General features: G+C 37.1%; 1 protein-coding gene and 1 long non-coding RNA gene across 5 annotated transcripts in view; one reads left to right on the top strand and one right to left on the bottom strand.

Moving 5' to 3' along the window:
• MTF2 (metal response element binding transcription factor 2) overlaps positions 1–20824 on the bottom strand; it is a 70583-nt gene that overhangs the window by 33617 nt on the left and 16142 nt on the right. The gene's annotated exons all lie outside the window — the stretch shown is intronic.
• Positions 1671–19692, top strand: LOC118500689. The gene is made up of 3 exons (XR_004903265.1): positions 1671–1682; positions 5858–5862; positions 19528–19692. It is a non-coding gene; the product is annotated as an uncharacterized LOC118500689 (long non-coding RNA).

Genomic DNA, 20824 nt, shown 5'->3' with positions numbered 1-20824 from the left:
ACTGCAACACATACTACCATTCCTAAAGCAAATAACACATCAAAAACAGTGCATGTGTTTATCTTACTCTTATTTACAGATGTATCTCAATGTTCTGAATAGGGCGCACTACATAAAAAGCAGAAAGGTTATATGGAATTTATAAAGTTCAGGTTTAATTCAAGAAAAAATTGTATTTAAAGAGTTAAATTTCTTCTAAAAATAATTGTATGCACAAATAATCTGTTTTGTTTTGAGTAAGCAATAGATTCTAATTCATATTCTAAGGCAAATAAACACCAATTCTTTATGCATATAAACATGAAGAACAAAAACTAAATATAAAACTGCATTAGTAAAGCTATTTGTGAACGTATTATTCTATTTTAAAACTTCTCTGTCCAAAGAAATTTTACAGAAAACGAGAAAGAAAAAAGAAAAAGGTAAATAAATGATGCATATAACACAACTAGGATAAATACTCTATGTGTCTCCCTAAGGTTCCCCACCATCAATGTCACTGATAACGTCCCTCCTTTCTACATAAATGTGACCTTTATTAGAAGTCAAGCAAATTTTTCTAATGTTCGAATTTATTTCCTTTCTGATTGCAAAAGTAAACATGCAGAGATGGTAAAATAAACAATACAGAAATACATAGTCAAAGTGAATATTTCCTATTCTACCTCCTCCCACAAAATAAAACTGTTAAACTTCTAATTTTTTGTATGTACATACTACATATATAGATATAATTCACATATATATTTTAACAAAAAGTAGATAATATACTGTCCTGTAACTTTTCTCATACAACGATATATCTTTGACAATGTGTAATGTCCATCTGTATAAATATAAAAGTGTGTAAGAATATCTTATCAACTGCTAAGCTACTTTCAAACTATTATCTAACTAAAGAACATTTAGGATATTCCCAATATTTCACTATTACAAGCAATAATATAAAGTTCATTCTTTTACATCCTATTTTTAAGTGTTCCTACTATATAATATATAAATTCATAAAGAATAATTAGTGAATCAAAGAATATGTACATTTTTCCTTTTTACTGAAAAAATTACAAATATATATAAAAGACAAAACAAGTATAATGAACCATCAGGTATTCACCATCCAGTTTCAGTCATCATCTCATGGCCAATATTATTTCATTTAAAGACTCCATTTCCCCTTAACCCATATTATGTATATATTTTAATGTGATATTGTCAAATGAATCTCCAAAAAAAGTAGCAATTAATACTCTCATTCACACTATGAGAGTAAATTTGATGGCCCACACGTTCACTGACAATGAGTTATTATCCTTTTGCTACTTCACACACACACAAACACATACACACACAATTTCTATCTGTATTTCTAATATTACAGAAGCCTTTTTTTTCACAGATTTGTTAACAGTTTGTACATATTCTGGAAACTGCAGTTGATATTCTTTGCCTGTTTTATAAACTAAAATGTTAATCTGTTTCATAATTTTCAAGAGCATTTTATATATTATAAACAGTAACACTTTACTTGTTAGAAATATTTTTCCCAATATATATATTCACTGTAAAATCACCATGAGAGACTTTTTGATAAGGGAATCAGTATTTCTTTTTTTAAAAAAGATTTCATTTATATATTTTTAGAAGGAAGGGAAGGAGAAAGAGAAGGACAGAAATATCAATGTGTGGTTGCCTCTCACATGCCCTCTACTGGGGATCTGGTCTGCAACCCAGGCATGTGCTCTGACTAGGGATCAAACCAGCAACACTTTGGTTCACTGCCCACACTCAATCCACTGAGCTACACCAGCCAGGGTGGGAATCAGCATTTATTTGTGCCCAGTTGACTCCGGTCAGTAGCTACGAAGCTACTCATATTGCATCCAGGATAGGCTTCCTGTCCTGATTAAGAAGTCACACCAAAGAAAATTTAAACAGAAAACCAAAACAAAGGAGTTGGCCCACATGCCCTTTCCTTAAGCACCTATACTCCCTACGTCTGCTGTGGGGTTATGTAAGATGTTCTCTCCTTTTCCCAACATCCATTAAACTTCCAGCGCATACGTTTTCACTTTATAGGATGTTAGAAGCATCTAGAATACTCTTGCTTCTCTCAATGGAGTTGATGCTAGTTAAATTCTATATATTTGGCAGATAATTTTAGCACATAAGTTTAATAAAATGCCGATTAATTCCAGCAGGATTTTTTAAGGTCAAACATTTTATAAAATTAAATGAAAAGTCCATGGAATACCTAAGCCAACTTTTAAAAGAAAGAACAAAGAAAAGACTTGCCCTATCAGACACTGTGACATATTCCAGAGAAAAACTGTTCCAGAAAAAAAGGAAACAGACAATAAAAGCAATGCAATAGCCCTGGCTGGTGTGACTCACTGGATTGAGCATCGGACTATGAAGCAAAGTGTTGCCAGTTGGATTCCCCGTCAGGGCACATGCCTGGGTTGCAGGCCAGGTCCCCAGTCGGGGGGCTCCTGAGAGGCAACCACATATTGATGTTTCTCTCCCTCTCTTTCTCTAAAAATAAATAAATAAAATCTTTTAAAAAATGGAAAGGCAATTGGGGAAAGTAAAACAGAAATTAAAAAAAAAAAGCAATGCAATAGAATAGGTATCTCCAAAACAGATTCATTTATGGGATGTTGATAAATGATGAAAGTGATAACACAGATCAGTACACAAAGGATGCATCATTTAGTAAATTGTACTCGGAAAACTGGCCAACTTAAAGAAGAAATTGTATCACTAACTTACAATACACACACACACACACACACACACACACACACAAACTCCAGGAAAATGTAGAATATTGTTGTGATCTTTGAAGTGGAGCATACATTCTGAAACATAAAAAGAGCATGCAAATGTGTTGATGAAAACAGAAGTGGAACAAAATTTAGAGCACAATTACCATCTATGCAAATTGAAAACATGCATATATAACCCCATATATTTTGCAAGGACACATACATATGCAGGATATATATTAAATATATTTAAGTGGACATGTTAAGAAGATTGGTAGGTTATAGTGGGAACTTGAAAACTGGGGAATCTGAACATATCCTATTTCCAATGTTTCTAAGATCTGATTCAACACATCCATTCCTCATAGTATACAATACAGGAGCAGCAGAATAATAAGTCATTATCTCAAGAATAGTCACTACTATCATTACTACTTGCTATCTGCTTTTCCTACTTGACGACACTCAGAAACAGACCATTTCTATCTATAATGCCATTATTAGTGAAGTATTTTCTTCATCACTGCAACTGATATCCATCTTGAAAGACAATGCCTGGACAAAGAAGCTCTTCCTTGATTGACTATTCCCACAATAAATATGAACCTGACTCAAGAACTTGAGAATTGGATGTATAATTCATGTGGCTTTTTTTCCCTTCTGTACCAAATCCCCACTTTATTCCCCCAACTAACAAGGAAACTACCTGAGTATTACGTGTGAGACCATGGATAGTTTATTTCATCTTAGATAATCTCTGAGGACTACTATCAGGCTAATATTTAAAAACAAGGATTTGACACAGTATAATTTCTCAGTAAGTACGGGAGGAAATTTCAAGAAATTCAGCTCACTTTCAAGTTCCCCCCCACCACCCCTTTAAGACAGTCAAAGTCCCTACCTTCAAAGCCCAAGATTTTGGTAGGTAAAAAAAGACTCAGCTAGAACTCCTTCTTAGCGTTCCTTTTCTTGATTCAGATCCACCCACCAGGTTCAGGTTAGATGTTCTCTTGGTTTGCTACAGTTCTCCAATCATTATACTTCTCACACCGTATCCCATTTGCCTACTTACTTGTCTTTACTACCCATCTCCTAATAATTTGTGTTCAGAGAGGGGAAATGACTGTCCCATTTTGTTTATCATTACTTTCCCAGTACCTCACACAAAGCCCAGAACGTTCGAAGCACAACAATCAATGACTTACCAGCAGAAGCTAAATGGCATACCTTATTAAACATCTTTTCTTACTCACTTTTTATTTTTCCCAGAGCTCTTATGTGTCCTTTTATTGCTTCCTTGTTTCAAATTGTCAAGAATCATTCCAAACCTTTCTTTTTTTCCACAAGTAACTTGCTTCCAGAGCTCTCCATGTTCCTGTACCAATTTGGGATTATTGCCCTGTAGTCTAGCCCTTGTCACCTTCAAAGTTCTCCTTATTACTCTGTATTCTGCATCACATACTATTTTGTTCAAGCAATAGCTTGCTAATAAAAGGAAGTGTGTATGTGAATATTCTGAGAATTTAGATATCTAAAATTATCTCAGTCCCACCTCACATCTCACAGATACTTTTCTGTATGGTATTTTATGTTGAAAATAATTTTCCCATGCAAATGTCCTGATATTCCTATACTATTACATTCAGCAGTTGGCACTGATAATGAAAAATGAAGATTAAATTATTTATGCTTCATCACAGGGTGTATGTTTACAAAAGATTTACAAAAACTGACTAAATACTGAATCACAAAGCAAGTATCAACAAATTTCAAGGTATAAAATCATACTGTATATGTTCTTAAATGCAATGGTATAAGATTAAAAATCAAGAAAAATATAACTTAAAAACTTTGAAAATCAAGACAGAGTCCTGATTAACCCATGGGCCAAAGAAATCATAATGGAAATTAACAAGTATGCTGAAGTGAACAATAATATATCACACATTAAAACTCATAAAAGTAGCTAAAGCAGTACTTAGATAAGTCTAACAAGTTATTAGAAAAGAAAAAAATTAAGACTTGTTTCGAAATCTAAAATATGATCTATCCTAGAGAAGATTGTGTATTTTGCTACTTTTGGATGGAATGTTTTGTATATATCTATTAAGTCCATCTGTTCTAAAATGTCATTTAAGGCCAATGTTTCTTTACTGAATATACATATGGATAACCTATCCGCTGATGAAAGTGGGGTATTAAAGTCCCCTAGCATTATTGTAATTTCTACCTATTTTTACCTTTAGGTCTGTTAATATTTATATATTTAGGTGCTCCTTTTTGGATGCATAATTACAAATATTATATCCTCTTGTTGTATTCATCCATCTTCATTAAGCAAAAATCTTCTGTGTCTATCATTACAGTCTTTTGTGAACAACATGGTATGAAACTAGAAATCAACTACAATAAGGAAACTGGAAAATTCACAAATACATGGAGATTAAACATGCTACTAAACAACCAAGAAAACAAGAAATTAAAAAAACTGAAAACAAGAAATTAAAAATTATCTTGAATCAAATTAAAATGGAACTACAACACACCAAAACTATGGGATACAGCAAAACCAGTTCTAAGAGAGAAATTCATAGCAATAAATGACTACATCAAGAAACATAAAAAATCTCAAACAATCTAACTTTAAACCCTCAAGGAACTAGGAAGAGAAAAATCAAACAAAGGCCAAAGTTATTAGAAGGAAAGAAATAAAAAGGATCACAGTGGCAATAAATGAAATAGAGACTTAAAAGACAATAGAAAAGATCTAAGAAACTAGGTGCTGGTTATTTGAAAAAAGAATACAAAAATAAGCCCTGGCTGGCGTAGCTCAGTGGATTGAGCGCGGGCTGGGAACCAAAGTGTCCCAGGTTCGATTCCCAGCCAGGGTACATTTCTGGGTTGCAGGCCATAACCCCCAGCAACCGCACATTGATGTTTCTCCCTCTCTCTCTCTCTCCCTCCCTTCCCTCTCTAAAAATAAATAAATAAAATCTTAAAAAAAAAAAAAAAAAGAATACAAAAATAGACAAACCTTAGCTAAACTCACAAAGAAAAAAACGGGGTACAAATAAATAAAATCAGAAATAAAGGAGAGGTCACCACTAATATTACAGAAATGCAAAAAGAATCATAAGAGACTACTATGAACAATTACACACCTACCTAGGAAACATAAATTACCAGAAACATATAACCTACCAAGATTGAATCATAAAGAAACAAAAAAATCTGAACTGGCACTACCAGTAGGAGATTCAATCTGTAATCAAAAAAACTATTAAGGATCAAAAGTCCAAGACAAAACAGATACATTGGAGAACTAATGGATAAACATAAAGAATTAAGTCAAAGGGACTTCCGGCAAGATGGGGCCATAGGTGCATGCACCGTACCTCCACGCACAACCAAGATTAGAACAACAATTTAGAGCCAGAATAACACCCAGAACTGACGGAGAATTTATCTGAATGGAAGTCAGACAGCCAAGAAGTTGCAGTAGACCCGTTCATCCAGACCGGTAAGAGGGGCGGAGGAAGAGCGGGCACAGGTCGCCTCGCTCAGAGATCAGGGAGAACTGGGAGCAAAAGGCAATCGGGAGCGAGTAAGCCTTCCTGGACGGGCAAGATTGCAGCAGTGGACCCTGAGTACGCAAGCAGCAGCTGGCGGATCCAGTGAGGTGGCACTGTGGGCCAGGGCAGAAAGCGCAACCCAGGATCCCAGAGAAGGGACTGAGATCCCAGAAGAACGGAGCTAGCACCATTGTTCCCTCCTGCCCCCGCCCTCACATACAACATCATAATCTAGCAACTGGGGTGCCCAGCCCAGGTGAACACCTAAGACTCTGCCCCTCACTATAACAAGAGCGACCAGACCAAAAAAAAAAAAAAAAGAAAGGGGGAGAGAGAGAGAGACAGAGAGAGACAGAGAGAGACAGACAGACATGTCTCCAATAGAAGACCAGACAGTCCCCCAGGACTCATCCTTTTGAGCGACCAAGAAATAACCAATCTATCAGATGCACAGTTCAAAACACTGGTGATCAGGAAGCTCACGGAATTGGTTGATTTTGGGCACAAATTAGATGAAAAAAAATGCAGGTTACCATAAAAGGGATGAAGGAAGATGCACGGAGAACCAATAGTGAAGGGAAGGAAACTGGGACTCAAAACAATAGAGTGGGCCAGAAGGAAGAAAAAAGCAACCAAGCAGGAAAGAATAAACAAATAAGAATTCAAAAAAAAACGAGGAGAAGCTTAGGAACCTCCAGGACAACTTTAAACGTTCCAACATCCGAGAATTATAGGGGTGCCAGAAGGGGAAGAGGAAAAGTAACAGATTGAGCACATATTTGAACTAATAATAAAGGAGAACTTCCCCATTCTGGCAAAGGCAATAGACTTCCAAGAAATCCAGGAAGCTCAGAGAGCCCCAAAGAAGTTGGACCCAAGAAGAAACACACCAAGGCACATCATAAGTACATTAGCCAAGATTAAAATGAAGGAGAGAATTCTAGAAGCAGCAAAAGATAAGGGGACAGTAACCTACAAAGGAGTTCCCATCAGACTGTCAGCTGATTTCTCAAAAAAGACCTTGCAGGCAAGAAGGGGCTGGAAAGAACTATTCCAAGTCATGAAAGGCAAGAACCTACATCCCAGATTGCTCTATCCAGCAAAGCTCTCATTTAGAATGGAAGGGCAGATACAGAGCTTCTCAGATAAGGTCAAGTTAAAGGAGTTCATCATCACCAAGCCCTTATTTTATGAAATGTTAAAGGGACTTATCTAAGAAAAGAAGATGAAGAAAAAACATGTATAGTAAAATGACAGCAAACTCACAATGATTAACAACCACACCTAAAGCAAAACCAAAAGAAACTAAGCAAACAACTAGAACAGGAACACAACCACAGAAATGGAGATCACATGGAGGGTTAGCAACAGGGGAGTGTGAGGGGGAAAGGGTGGGGGGAAGATACAGAGAATAAGTAGCATAGATGGTAGGTAGAAAATAGACAGGGAGAGGGCAAGAATAGTATGGGAAATGTAGAAGCTAAAGAACTTATAAGTATGACACATGGACATGACTAAAGGGGGGATGTGGGTGGGAGAGGGTGTACAGGGTGGAGGGGAGTGAAGGGGGGAAAATGGGACAACTGTAATAGCATAATCAATAAAATTTAAAAAAAAAGAATTAAGTCAAAGAAGAATTAATGCCAATCCTCAAACTCTTCCAGAAAACAGAAAGGGAGAAAAACCTCCAAACTCATTTCACAACACCAACATTACTCTGACACCAAAACCAGACAAGGACACCACAAGAAAAGAAAATTAGAGGCAACTACTCCTGATAAACATACATGTAAAAATTATCAACAAATTATGAGCTAACTAAATTCAACAAACTTTAAAAGGATCATACACCATGACTAAGTAGGATTTATTCCAGGGATACCAGGATGGTTCAACATCCACAAATCAATCAATACATTATACCACATTAAGAAAATGAAGGAGAAAAATCATCATCTCAGTACATGCAGAAAAGAATGACAAATTTCAATATCAATTTATCATAAAAAACTCAATAAAGTAGTATATACAGGGAAAATATTTTAACATAATAAAGGCTATATATGACAAGCCCACAGCTAACATCATACTCAATGGTAGAAAGCTGAAAGCTTTTTCTCTAAGATCAGAAGCACTACAAGAAAGCCTACTGTCACCACTTTTAAGAAATATATTTTATTGATTATCCTATTACAGTTGTCCCATTTTCCCTTCATTCCCCTCTACTCTGCACACCCTCTCCCACCCACCTTCCCCCCGTTTAGTTCATGTTCATGTGTCATAACTTCTTTAGCTTCTACATCTCCCATACTATTCTTGCCCTCTCCCTGTCTATTTTCTACCTACCATCTATGCTACTTATTCTCTATACCTTTTCTCCCTCTCTCCTCCTCCCACTCCTGTGTTGCTAACCTTCCATGTGCTCCGTTTCTGTGGTTGTGTTCCTGTTCTAGTTGTTTGCTTGGTTTGTTTTGGTTTTAGGTGTGGTTGTTAATAACTATGAGTTTGCTGTCATTTTACTATACACGTCTTTTATCTTCTTTTTCTTAGATAAGTCCCTTTAACATTTCATAAAATAAAGGCTTGGTGATGATGAACTCCTTTAACTTGACCTTATCTGAGAAGCATTTTATCTGCCTTTCATTCTAAATGAGAGCTTTGCTGGATAGAGCAATCTTGGATGTAGGTTCTTGCCTTTCATGACTTGGAATAGTTCTTTCCAGCCCCTTCTTGCCTGCAAGGTCTTTTATGAGAAATCAGCTGATAGTCTGATGGGAACTCCTTTGTAGGTAACTGTCTCCTTATCTCTTGCTGCTTCTAGAATTCTCTCCTTCATTTTAATCTTGGCTAATGGAATTATGATGTGCCTTGGTGTATGTTTCCTTGGGTCCAACTTCTTTGGGGCTCTGGGCTTCCTGGAAGTCTATTTCCTTTGCCAGATTGAGGAAATTCTTCATTATTTCTTCAAATAAATAACTATTACACTTGTTGCTCTTCCTGTTCTCCTTCTGGCACCCCTATAATTCAGATGTTGGAACGTTTAAAGATGTCCTGGAGGTTCCTAAGCCTCTCCTCATTTTTTTGGAATTCTTGTTTCTTCATTCTTTTCTGTTTGGTTGATTCTTTCTTCCTTCTGTTCCAGTCCATTGAGTCCCAGTTTTCTTCCCATTACTATTGGTTCCCTGTACATTTTCCTTTATTTCACTTTTGGCGTAGCCTTCATTTTTTCATCTAATTCGTGACCAAATCCACCCAATTTTCTGAGCATCCTGATCACCAGTGTGTTGAACTGTGCATCTGATAGGCTCGCTATCTCTTCGTTGCTTAGTTGTATTTTTTCTGGGACTTTGATCTGTTCTTTCGTTTAGGCCATTTTTTTTTGTCTTGACACACCTGTTATGTAGTAAGGGGTGGAGTTTTAGGTGTTCACCAGGGTATGGCAACCCACATTGCTGGGTTGTGATGCTATATGTGGGACAGGGGTCAGAGAGGAAACAATGGCGCTTGCGCTGCTTTCTGTTGGATTTCAGTGCCTTCCACCACTTCCCCCAAGCAAACTGGGCCCTTCTGGTGCTGATTCCTGGGTGGGTGGGTTTGTGTACATTCTAGGACCCTGTGGGTCTCTCCAAGGAACTCTCCTGTGAGGCTGGGAATTTCTCCTGGCACCCCAACCCCCACAGGTGTTTTCAAATGGTGTTTTGAGGCTTTATTTCCCCACGCAGGAGCCTGGGACTGCATGGTCTGTCTCGCTCCCCAGTTTTGCCTGGTTTATCTGTCCGCGAATGTGTGCCCACCCAGTCAGCTAGCTGCCTTGCGCACTTCGCTGGGTCTGCCAGCCACCACCTGCACTCCCTGGATCCACCTGCTGCCATCTTGCGTGACTGGCATCCGTCAGCTGCTGCCTTGTGTGCCCAGGTTCGCAAGCCACTGCTTTTTTTGCCGCAACCCCTCTCTACCCGGCCACCCAACTCCACCTCTCATACCGGTCTGAATGAATGTATCTATTTTAAGTCCTTGGTTGTTGGACTTCTGTACAGTTCAATTTTCTGTCAGTCCTGGTTGTTGTTCTTTTTTGTTTCTAAACTTTTGTTGTCCTCATTTTGGTTGTGCGAGGAGACACAGTGTGTCTACTTATGCCTCCATCTTGGCCAGAAGTCTCACCACTTTTATTTAACACAGTACTGAAGCCCTAGTCGGAGCAACTAAACAAGGAGAAAAAAAGATCCCAATTTAAAAAAGGAAGTAAAACTGCCACTATCTGCACATAACATGGTTTTATTTATATTTACACACACACATATATATATAACCCTAAAGACTCCAAACAAAAAAACTGTTAGAACTAATAAAAACTGCAATATACAAAATCAATATATAAAAACTTGCCCTGGCTGGTGTGACTCAGTAGACTGAGTGCCAGCCTGCAAACCAAAGGATCGTCAGTTCGATTCCCAGTCAGAGCACATGCCTCAGTTGTGGGCCAGGTCTCCAGTGGGGGGGGCGCATGAGAGGCACCACAAGTTGATATTTCTCTCCCTCTCTTTCTCCCTCCCTTCCCTTCTCTCTGAAAATAAAGAAAATCTGTAAAACAAAAATCTGTTGTGTTGCTACACACTAGTAACTATCAGAAAGAGACATTAAGTAAACAATCCCATGTACAACCGCATCAAAACATAAGTAAATTAATTAATTTAACCAAGGAAGTAATAGACCTGTCTAGTGAAAACTGTAAGAGAGAGATTAACGAAACTGAAGACACAAACAAAAAGATATCCCATCTCACAGGCTGAAAAATTAAAACTGTTAACATGCCCATATTACTAAAAGCAATTTACAGATTCAATGTAATTCCTATCAAAATTCCAAGAATATGTTTCACAGTAATAGAACAATTCTAAAATTTGTATGCAACCGCAAAAGTTCCTGAATAGCCAAAGAAATCTTGGGAAAGAAGAAAAAAGTTAGAGGCATCACATTTCCTGGCCTCAAACTTTATTACAAAGCTATAGTAATCAAAACAGTATGGTACTGGCATATAAAGAGAGATGGATTAATGGAAAATAAAACCCAGAAATAAATCCATACACTTATGGTTAATTAATTTATGACAAAGAAGACAAGAATATATAATAGGGCCTCTTTAGTAAATGGTGCTAGAAAAACTGGACAGTCACATGCAAAAGAATGAAACTAGATCACTATTTTACACCACACATAAAAATCAACTCAAAATGGATTAAAGATGTGAACATATGACCTGAAATCATAAAACTCCTAGAAGAAAATATAGGCAGTATGCTCCTTGATGATTTTTTTGGATTTGACACGAAGCAAAGACAACAAAAGCAAAAATAAGCTAATTGGACTATATCAAATTAAAAATCTTCTACAGAGAGAAGGAAACCATCCACGAAATGAAAAGACAACCTCCTGAATGGGAGAAAATACTGCAAATCACATTTCTAGTAAGGGGTTAATATCCAAAATATATATAAAGAACTTTTACAACTCAATAACAAAAGATTCCCTAAACAATCAAATTAAGAAATAGAGAACCTTAATAGACATTTTTCTAAAGAAGGCTTACAGATGCCCAACAGGTAAGTGAAAAGATGCCCAACCTCACTAACTGGGGATAGGTAAACCAAAACCACAATGAAGTACCACCTCACACCTGTCAGAATGGCTGTCATCACTAAACCAACAGACAACAACAGCCAGTAAGGATATAGAGAAAAGGGAACCATTGTGCACTGTTGGTCGACATGTAAACTGGTGCAGCCACTATGAAAAATAGCATGGAAGTTCCTCAAAAAATTAAAAATAGAAACACAGCCCTGGCTGGAGTGGATCGATTGGTTGCAGCATCGTCCCATAGACCAAAAGATTGTGGGGTAGAATCCCGGTCAGGGCACATACCCAGGTTGCAGGTTTGATCCCCAGTCAGGGCAAATATAGGAAGGCAAACAATAGATGTTTCCTCTCTGTCTCTCCCCACTCCCGCCCTTCTCTCTCCCTTCTTCTCTCTAAAAGCAATAAAAAAATGTCCTTGGGTGAGGATGGAAAAAAATAATAAAAATAAAAATAAAACTCTTTATGGTCCAGCAAATCTATTTCTGGATACTTATCCAAAACAAAAATACCAGCTCTAAAAGATGCACCTCCACGTTCACTGCATTATTTACAGTAGTCAAGGCATGGAAACCACCTCAGTGTCCATCGATGGATAAAAGGATAAAGAAAATGCAGTGTTTACGAGGTCTGTCTGGAAAAAGTGCAGCCATTGTTAACATAATGAGAATGGTTCGCACATCGATATAACCTGGCAGCCAAGGAGAATGGACTGGAATGAGCATGTGTGAACAAAACGACTTCACTGTACCAATCAGTGGGGACAGCAAATGCCACTGAGTAAGTATGTGTACTGTGTGGCAGTCACATTCAAAATGACTGAACGAGTAAAGCAAAGAATCTGCATCAAATTTTGAGTAAAAAGTTTGAACATTCCTCCATGGAAACTATTCGGATGAGTCAGAAGGTCACAGTATAGGCACCTGGTGATTGGTACCTTTATCACTGACAACACACCTGCTATGTATCACATCTTGTGCAGAGTTTTTTGGTGAAACATCAAACTATCCAGTCACTCAGACCCCTCTGCAACCCAATTTGGTGCCCTGCTACTTTGGCTTTTCCAAAAACTAAAATCACCTTAGAAAGAGAAGAGATTACAGACAGTCAATGAGACTCAGAAAAATACAACAGGAGCAGTTGATGGCGGCTGGGAGAACTGTGTGAGGTCCTGAGGTGCCTACTTTCAAGGGAAGTGAGGTATCATTGTCCTATGTACAATGTTTCTTGCATCTTATACCTCCAATATCTCTGTTTTTCATATTACATGGCTGGATACTTTTTGGACAGACCTTGTACAATGGAGTATTATTCAGCCATTAAAAAGAATGAAATCTTGCCACTTGCAACAACATTGAATGGACCTTAAGTGAAACAAGTAAAAGACAAACACCATATGATCTCACTAATATGTGAAATCTAAAACAACAAAAAAACCCTGAGCTCATAGATACGTAAAACAGATTTGTGGTTGCCATAGTGATGGGCAAAATGGGTGAAGGGGGTCAAAAGATACAAACTTCAAGTTATAAAATAAATAAGTCATGTGGATATACTGTATGACATGGTGGCTATAGTTAATGTCATATTGTATTTATTTGAAAGTTGATAAAAATATAAATTTAAAAGTTCTCATCACAAAAAAGTTGTAACTATATATGGTTACAGTTATTAACTAGACTTACTGTGATCTTTTTGCAATACATACAAATACTGAATCATTATATTATACCTAAAACTAATATAAGGTTATATGTCAACTATACACAATAAAAAATATATATAGTAGATGAGGAGTCACACAGGAATTTAAATGGGGAAACTCTTAGTTTCATTTTTATTTATCAGTTCAAATAAGCTTTCAGCTAGCAAAAACTGGAGCACAGATGTTGGAGGGGTAAAAAAGAAAAGAGGAAATACTGAAACTTAATAAATTAAGTATCTACCTCACCTTGAAGAGGGAAATAAAGGAAAATAACCCGTCCCAAAATGTAAGAATAAAAAAAATCAATGAAAGAAAAATATACATTAGAATCAATGACATCAAAAATTAGTCCTGTGAAAACACTGATTGAACTGGCAAACATTTGGAGAGAATTAATCAGGAACTCTGAGAAGTGGCTGAAAAGATGCACAGCTCAGAAAGGAAAGAAAATCAGATTTTAAGTTCTCGAAGTCAGAAAATGTTGACTGTGTTTGAAGCCCTGGATAAAAATGAGAACAGAAATGTGATAAAGAGGATTTTACTGTATCAAGACAGCAGAGTAAAGATTTCTGTGCTCCTCACTGTAAACAAGGAGAAAAGAAAAAATTAAACCTACACTATCTTTAATCATTATACAACACATGTAAAACTCCAAACCACAATATATGAAAATGGAAAGCAGACAAAATAATAATAAACAAGGGTAAAATAAGGAAGACAATTAAACTTCCCAACAAAATAAACAATTAGAAGTAAATTCATCTGTCCCACAGAACCGCAAGAGAGGTCAGGTGCAGCACAAAGAATAATTTTGTAGAAATCAGTATAAAAAGACAGCTGGACTGCAAAGTCACATTTCCATCAAAAGATGGAATAAAAGGGGAATAAAACAGGTAAAGAGCCTACTGGAATAGGGTTGTCCAGAATATATTTATTAAAAAACTAACCGTATAAATATATTCAAGACAATAAATGAAAAAGAAATGAATTTTCAAAATCATCATTTTGCAACACTTAATGAATAAACAGATCTACGCATTGGGCATTAGTAGCTCCTAACAGCACAAGAGCAACAGCTAGACATTATGTACTTCTTGATAGAACACACCACACCTATGAAATCCTGCCAAAAAAACACAAAAAAACAAACCAAAATCTCTTAAGCCTGCACATCCATCTACCCACCAACTTCTAGAAATGCAGAGAAATAATATTCAACTGTGCAATGAAGATATAATCAGCAAAACCTAGGCTGGGAAATCTACAAGTCAAATGCCCTGGTTCCTTCCTCAAACAAACTGCACATATGGAAAAAAAAACGCAAGATGCAAGTTGGAACCTGTAACAGAAAAAGACTTAAAACTCATTTAGAAATTGACAAAGTTAAACTATAATCTTTAAGATGGACAGCTGTATAATAAAATTATAAAGAAAAAAATGCCCTGACTGGTGTGGTTCAGTGGTTTGGGCAATCTCCCACAAAGCTAGAGATTGCCAGCTTGATCCCTGGTTGAGAAATGTGTGAGAAGCAACTGATCAATGTTTCTCTCCTTCCTTTCTCCCTCCCTTCCTCTAAAATTAAATAAAATCTCTAAAAAGGAAAGTAATCACCATAAAAGTCAGGCTAACTATCTTTGGGGAAACAGGTTAAAATTTGGGCTTCTGAGTTGGCTGGCAATGTTCTATTTCTTGACCCTGGGTTGGTTACAAATGCTTTAACCTTATAATAACTTATTAACCTACTATACATTTATTTTATGCAGCTGGTATCTGTGCTTTGTCTTACCTTTAGAAAGGTTTTCTTCAAAAAAACTATAATGTCCTCAGAAACCTCAGAAAATATTGCATCCATTAAGTAAGATAATATACAAAACAGAATAGCAAGTACCAAAAAATGATAGACAAAATAAAAAAATTTCAATGGAACATAAATTGAAGATAAATAAAAAATAGACAAAACCAGGAACTCAATCTAAGAAATCTAACATGTGACTAGTAAAAGTAAATGTAATAAAGACTAAACAGGGAAAAGTTAGGGGGGAAATTACCAAAGAAAAAGTAGAAGAAAACTTTCCAGAACTTAAGAGCAGGAGTTGCCAGATTGAAATGACCAAGTGTCCAGCAAAATGAATGAAAAAGTCCTCTGCCAAGGAAATTAGGATGAAGCTACTAAGGTTAGGAAGAAAGAAAAAGGTAACTCACAAAGGACTGAGAATAGTAAAGAAATTATTACAGTGAAACCAGAAGTCAGGAGACAGGAACTATTCGTTCAAAATTCTAAGTGAAAGACAAGATGAGTGAAAATCAACTTTAAAACCAATGAAATTATCAATCAATACTAAGGGTAAAGTAGGTACATTTTTCGGGCCTATAAAGGATGATTTCTTGCTAAAGCATACTTTCCTTAGGCCTGACAGGAGATACCAAAAAACAAAACAGGCAGACATGAAATGAAAGGGAGTCAACGTAGCAGGAAAACAAAGGAAATAGTGAGGGCAATCACCACAACATCTGTGCAGAAAGTCTAGAGAGCAACAAGTCCAGATTACAGGAGGACTCCAGAAGAGCTCCAGGTAGCATCTCTTAAAAAATAAAACAAAACAATGTAACTGATAAATCATATGACAGACTGAAAGTATGGAAAAATACACTGTGAGACATTTTACAGAACAGGGGAAAGATATGTGAAGACTTCTTTTTCCTTTTTAAGTATATCTTATTGATTATGCTATTACAGTTGTCCCCCCCTTTGCCCTACAAGCCCTGCCCACCAGGATTCCCCCCACCTTAGTTTATGTCCATGGGTTATTCATAGTTATTTGGCTTCTCAATTTCCTACACTATTCTTAACTTCCCCCCGTCTATTTTATACCTACCATTCATGCTTATTTCCTGCACCTATTAACCTATTCTCCCCCCTCCGACTCCCCACTGATAAGCCTCCATGTGACCTCCATTTGTGTGATCCTGTTCCTGTCCTAGTTGTTTGCTTAGTTTGTTTTGGGGTGTTTTTTTTGGTTCAGTTGCTGAGAGTTGTGAGTTTGTGGTGTTTCTACTGTTGACAGTTGTGATCTTCCTTTTCTTAGATAAGTCCCTTTAACATTTCATATAGTAAGAACTTGGTGATGATGAACTCCTCTAACTTGACCTTATCTGGGAAGGAAGCACTTTATCTGCCCTTCCATTCTAAAACATAGCTTGGCTGGAGAGAGTAATCTTGGATGTAGGTCCTTGCCTCTCATGATTTTGAATATTTTTTTCCAGCCCCTTCTTACGTGCAAGATTTCTTTTGAGAAATCAGCTGACAGTCTGATGGGTACTCCTTTGTGTCTCCTTTCCTCTTGCTGCTTTTAAGCTTCTCTCCTTATCTCTGATCTTGGGTAATGTAATTATGATGTGCCTTGGTGTGTTCCTCCTTGGGTCCAACTTCTTTGGGGCTCTATGAGTTTCCTGGACTTTCTGGAAGTCTATTTCCTTGGCCAGATTGGGGAAGTTCTCCTTCATTATTTTTTCAAGTAAGTTTTCAATTTCTCGCTCTTCCTCTTCTCTTGCACCCCTATGATTCAGATGTTGGAATGTTTCAAGTTGTCCAGGAGGTTCCTAAGCCTCTCATCTTTTCAAATTCTTCTTTCTTAATTCTGTTCTGGTTGAATGTGTATTTCTGAATCCTTCTGCTCCAAATCGCTGATCTGAGTCCTGGTTTCTTTCTCATCACCGTTGGTTCCCTGAACATTTTCCTTTATTTCACTTTGCATAGCCTTTACTTTTCCCTCTATTTTGTGAACATACTCGGTTGAGTATTTCTGTGAGTACCCTGATTATTAGTGATTTGAACGAGAGCACTAAACCCATCTGATAGGTTAGCTATCTCTTCACTGTTTAGTTGTTTTTGGAGCCTTGACCTGTTCTTTCATTTAGGCCATATTTCTTTGTGTTGGCACCCCTATTACATTGTAAGGAGCAGAACCTTAGTATTCTCCAGGGTGAGGCAACCTATGATGCTGCATTGTGGCACTAGATGTGGGGAGGGGTCAGAGAGGAAAGAATGCCACTTCCTTGGATCTCATGCTTTCATTCACTTCCCCTGCTACCCACAATCAAATTGGGCCCTTCTGGTGCTGATTCCCAAGTGGGTGGGTTTGTGTATGTTCTAGGACCCCGTGGGTCTCTCCAAAGAACTCTCCTGTGAGGCTTGGAGTTTCTCCCACCACCTCAACCCCCAGAGGTTTTTACAGCTAGAGGTTTTGAGGCTTTTATTTCCCTGCACTGGAAGCCTGGGTTGGGCAGTTTGTCTCCCTCCCCAGTTGCTCCTCTTGGTTTATCCACATGCAAATGTGGGTCCTCCAGCTGCTGCCTTGCTGAGCATCTTCTCTGCCATGGCTGCCCATATCCACCCCCCTACTGGTCTAGATGAATGTTTCTTCCTTAACTCCTTGGTTGTCAGACTTCCATATAGTTTGATTTTTCTGGCAGTTCTGGTTTTTAAATTTGTTGTCCTTCTTTTGGTTGTGTGAGGAGGCAAAGTGTATCTACTGACACCTCCATCTTGTCTGGAAGGTTTTATTTCAAGACACATGAAGATTTCAATGTTCAAAAAATACTAAGCAAATTATATTTTTAATGAGGCAATGTTTAAGCCCAACTGTATAAGAAATGTAATGCTAAAAATAACAACTAGAATACCCGGCAAATATTTGACATTGTTCTAAGTACTCTGCATGTATTAAATCATTTAACCTTCAACATTACTTTGCTATATCATATCCTATGTGGCTCACATGTAAATTTGTATATGATAATACAAAGAAAATAGGGTTCAAAATATTTTGTGTAAGCATATTGAAGGAATGGGATAAGAGGCTATGTGAGAAATTCCTCATCTATCATTATAGGAAGAAAATGTTTAAAATTGATAGATGAAGCTACAGCAATGTTTTATTTAGAGATACAAAAAATATAGCTAAGAGTGAATAGTTGTCTCTAAGAAGAATGGAGGGAACAGTAAAACACTGTATCTTTTTTTTTGTTTTTGGACCTTCAACATTAATTTTTAGTTTCAAGTGTATAACATAGTGGTTAGACATACAAATACATTACAAACTGTTCCCCTGGTATGTCCAGTACCCACCTGGCACCATGCATAGCTATTATAATACCACTGACTACATTTCCTATGTTGTATTTTAAATCCCCATTACTATCTTCAATCACTTTACCTTTTTCTCCCAGTCCTCCAACCCCTCTCTCCTTGGGCAACCATCAGTCTGTTCTCTGTATCTATGAGTCTAGTTATGGTTCCTTCATGTATAGTGTTCACTAGATTCCACACATAAGTGAGATCACATGGAATTTGTGTTTTTCTGACTGGATTGTTTCATTTAGCATAACAACATCCAGGTTCATCCATGTTGTTGCAGAAGATAAAAAGTAAGATTTCCTTTATCATTTTTTTTTACAGTCAAGTAGTATGCCATTGTGTTAATGTACCACAGCTTTTTTTATCTATTCACCTACTGATGGGGACTTGCGCTGTTTCCAGATCTTGGCTATAGTTCATAACTCTATGGCTATGAACATAGTGGTGCATATATTCTTTCAAACTGTTATTTTGGGATTCTTAGGGTATATACTGAGAAGTAGAATTGCTGGGCTTTACAGCAGTTCTATTTTAATTTTTTTTCCAGAATCCCCCATACTGTCTTCTACAGCAGCTGCACCAATCTGCATTCCCACCAACAGTGCACCAGGGTTCCCTAAGACACTGTATCTTTTGGTTAAAAGTTTCTTATGGTTTTTTTTTTTTATCCTCACCTAAGGACATGTTCATTGATCTTAGAGAGAGGAAGGTACGGAGAGAAACATCAATGAGTTGCCTTTCCTATGCACCTCAACTGGGGACCAATCCTCAGTCTAGGCAAATGCCCTTACAAGGATAATCAAACCCTGCAAACTTTTGATTTTCAGGATGACACTCCAACCAACTGAGTCACACTGGCCTGGGCTGGTTAATCATTTTATAATTTTACCACTACTTCATTTTTGATAAATATTATACATTAACTTTTAAAAGAAAGAAAATGGTAAAAGTGAAAGCAAACCATTGATAATATCAACATCCACAGCAGTGTTTCCCAAAGGGCATCCTCTTGAATAACAGTTCTATAGAATACTAATACTAGTTGGTATGTGTAAACTAGGGGGTTGGGGTGGGGGGAAGCATTTCGCAGGATTACCTTGGAGCATGTATTTTTTAATATTCATTCATTCATTCATTTATTCATTCATTCAGAAGAGAAGGGAGGGAGAAAGAGAGGGACAGAAACATCGAGAGGAACATCACTCAGTTGCCTCTTCTATACACCCTGACCAGGGATGGAACCAAAAAGTTATGTATATGCCCTGACTGGGAAACCAACCAGCAACCTTTTGCTTTTCTGGGAGACACCCAATCAACAAGCCACACAAGTCAGGGCTTAACTTGGAGCCTTTAATGCAACATGGGGCAAACACAGGTTTACAACTGTGAGTACATGAAACACATGGTTTATTCTTGTATTATTTATTAATTACTATATTATTTTTCCATACAAACAACAGTAAACCTACTTTTGCCCCACTCTGTATGTTAAAACACACTTTATAGTTTTTCCCTAACATCAGACCACAAGAATTACCCATTCCTTCTTCCTGAATCAGTTGGAGAAACTACTGTTTAAGGCAGTGGTTCTCAAACATAATTAAGTCCACAGACCATTACAAACAAATGCAAGGATAATGTATTGAGCTTTTGATTAAGTTAAAATTAAGCAACTTAAGAAACCATTCAATATTTTGAGAGCATAGCCTTGCATTCTTAGAGATAAAATCTCTTCTTTTATAAAATGATGTTGTTAAATGGAAGTTCTTAATAACCTTCTGACTTTCCAACATATAAAGATAGGAAAAGTATGTCAATACACTACCCTTATCCCACAAAAAAACTTAAGGGTACCTGAAAGTCAAATCTGGGAATCTGGAAAATTCTTATTCAAACTATGAGCAAAAGAATCCTCTTAGGAGGTTTCCAGTTAAGATGGTGGCACAGGTAAACACAGCTCACCTCCTCACAAAACCACATCAAAATTACAACTAAAATACAGAACAATCACCAC

This window comes from Phyllostomus discolor, chromosome 5 (assembly GCF_004126475.2).
Source record: "Phyllostomus discolor isolate MPI-MPIP mPhyDis1 chromosome 5, mPhyDis1.pri.v3, whole genome shotgun sequence".
Lineage (NCBI taxonomy): Eukaryota > Metazoa > Chordata > Mammalia > Chiroptera > Phyllostomidae > Phyllostomus > Phyllostomus discolor.
This window is presented reverse-complemented; position numbering and strand designations above follow the sequence as displayed.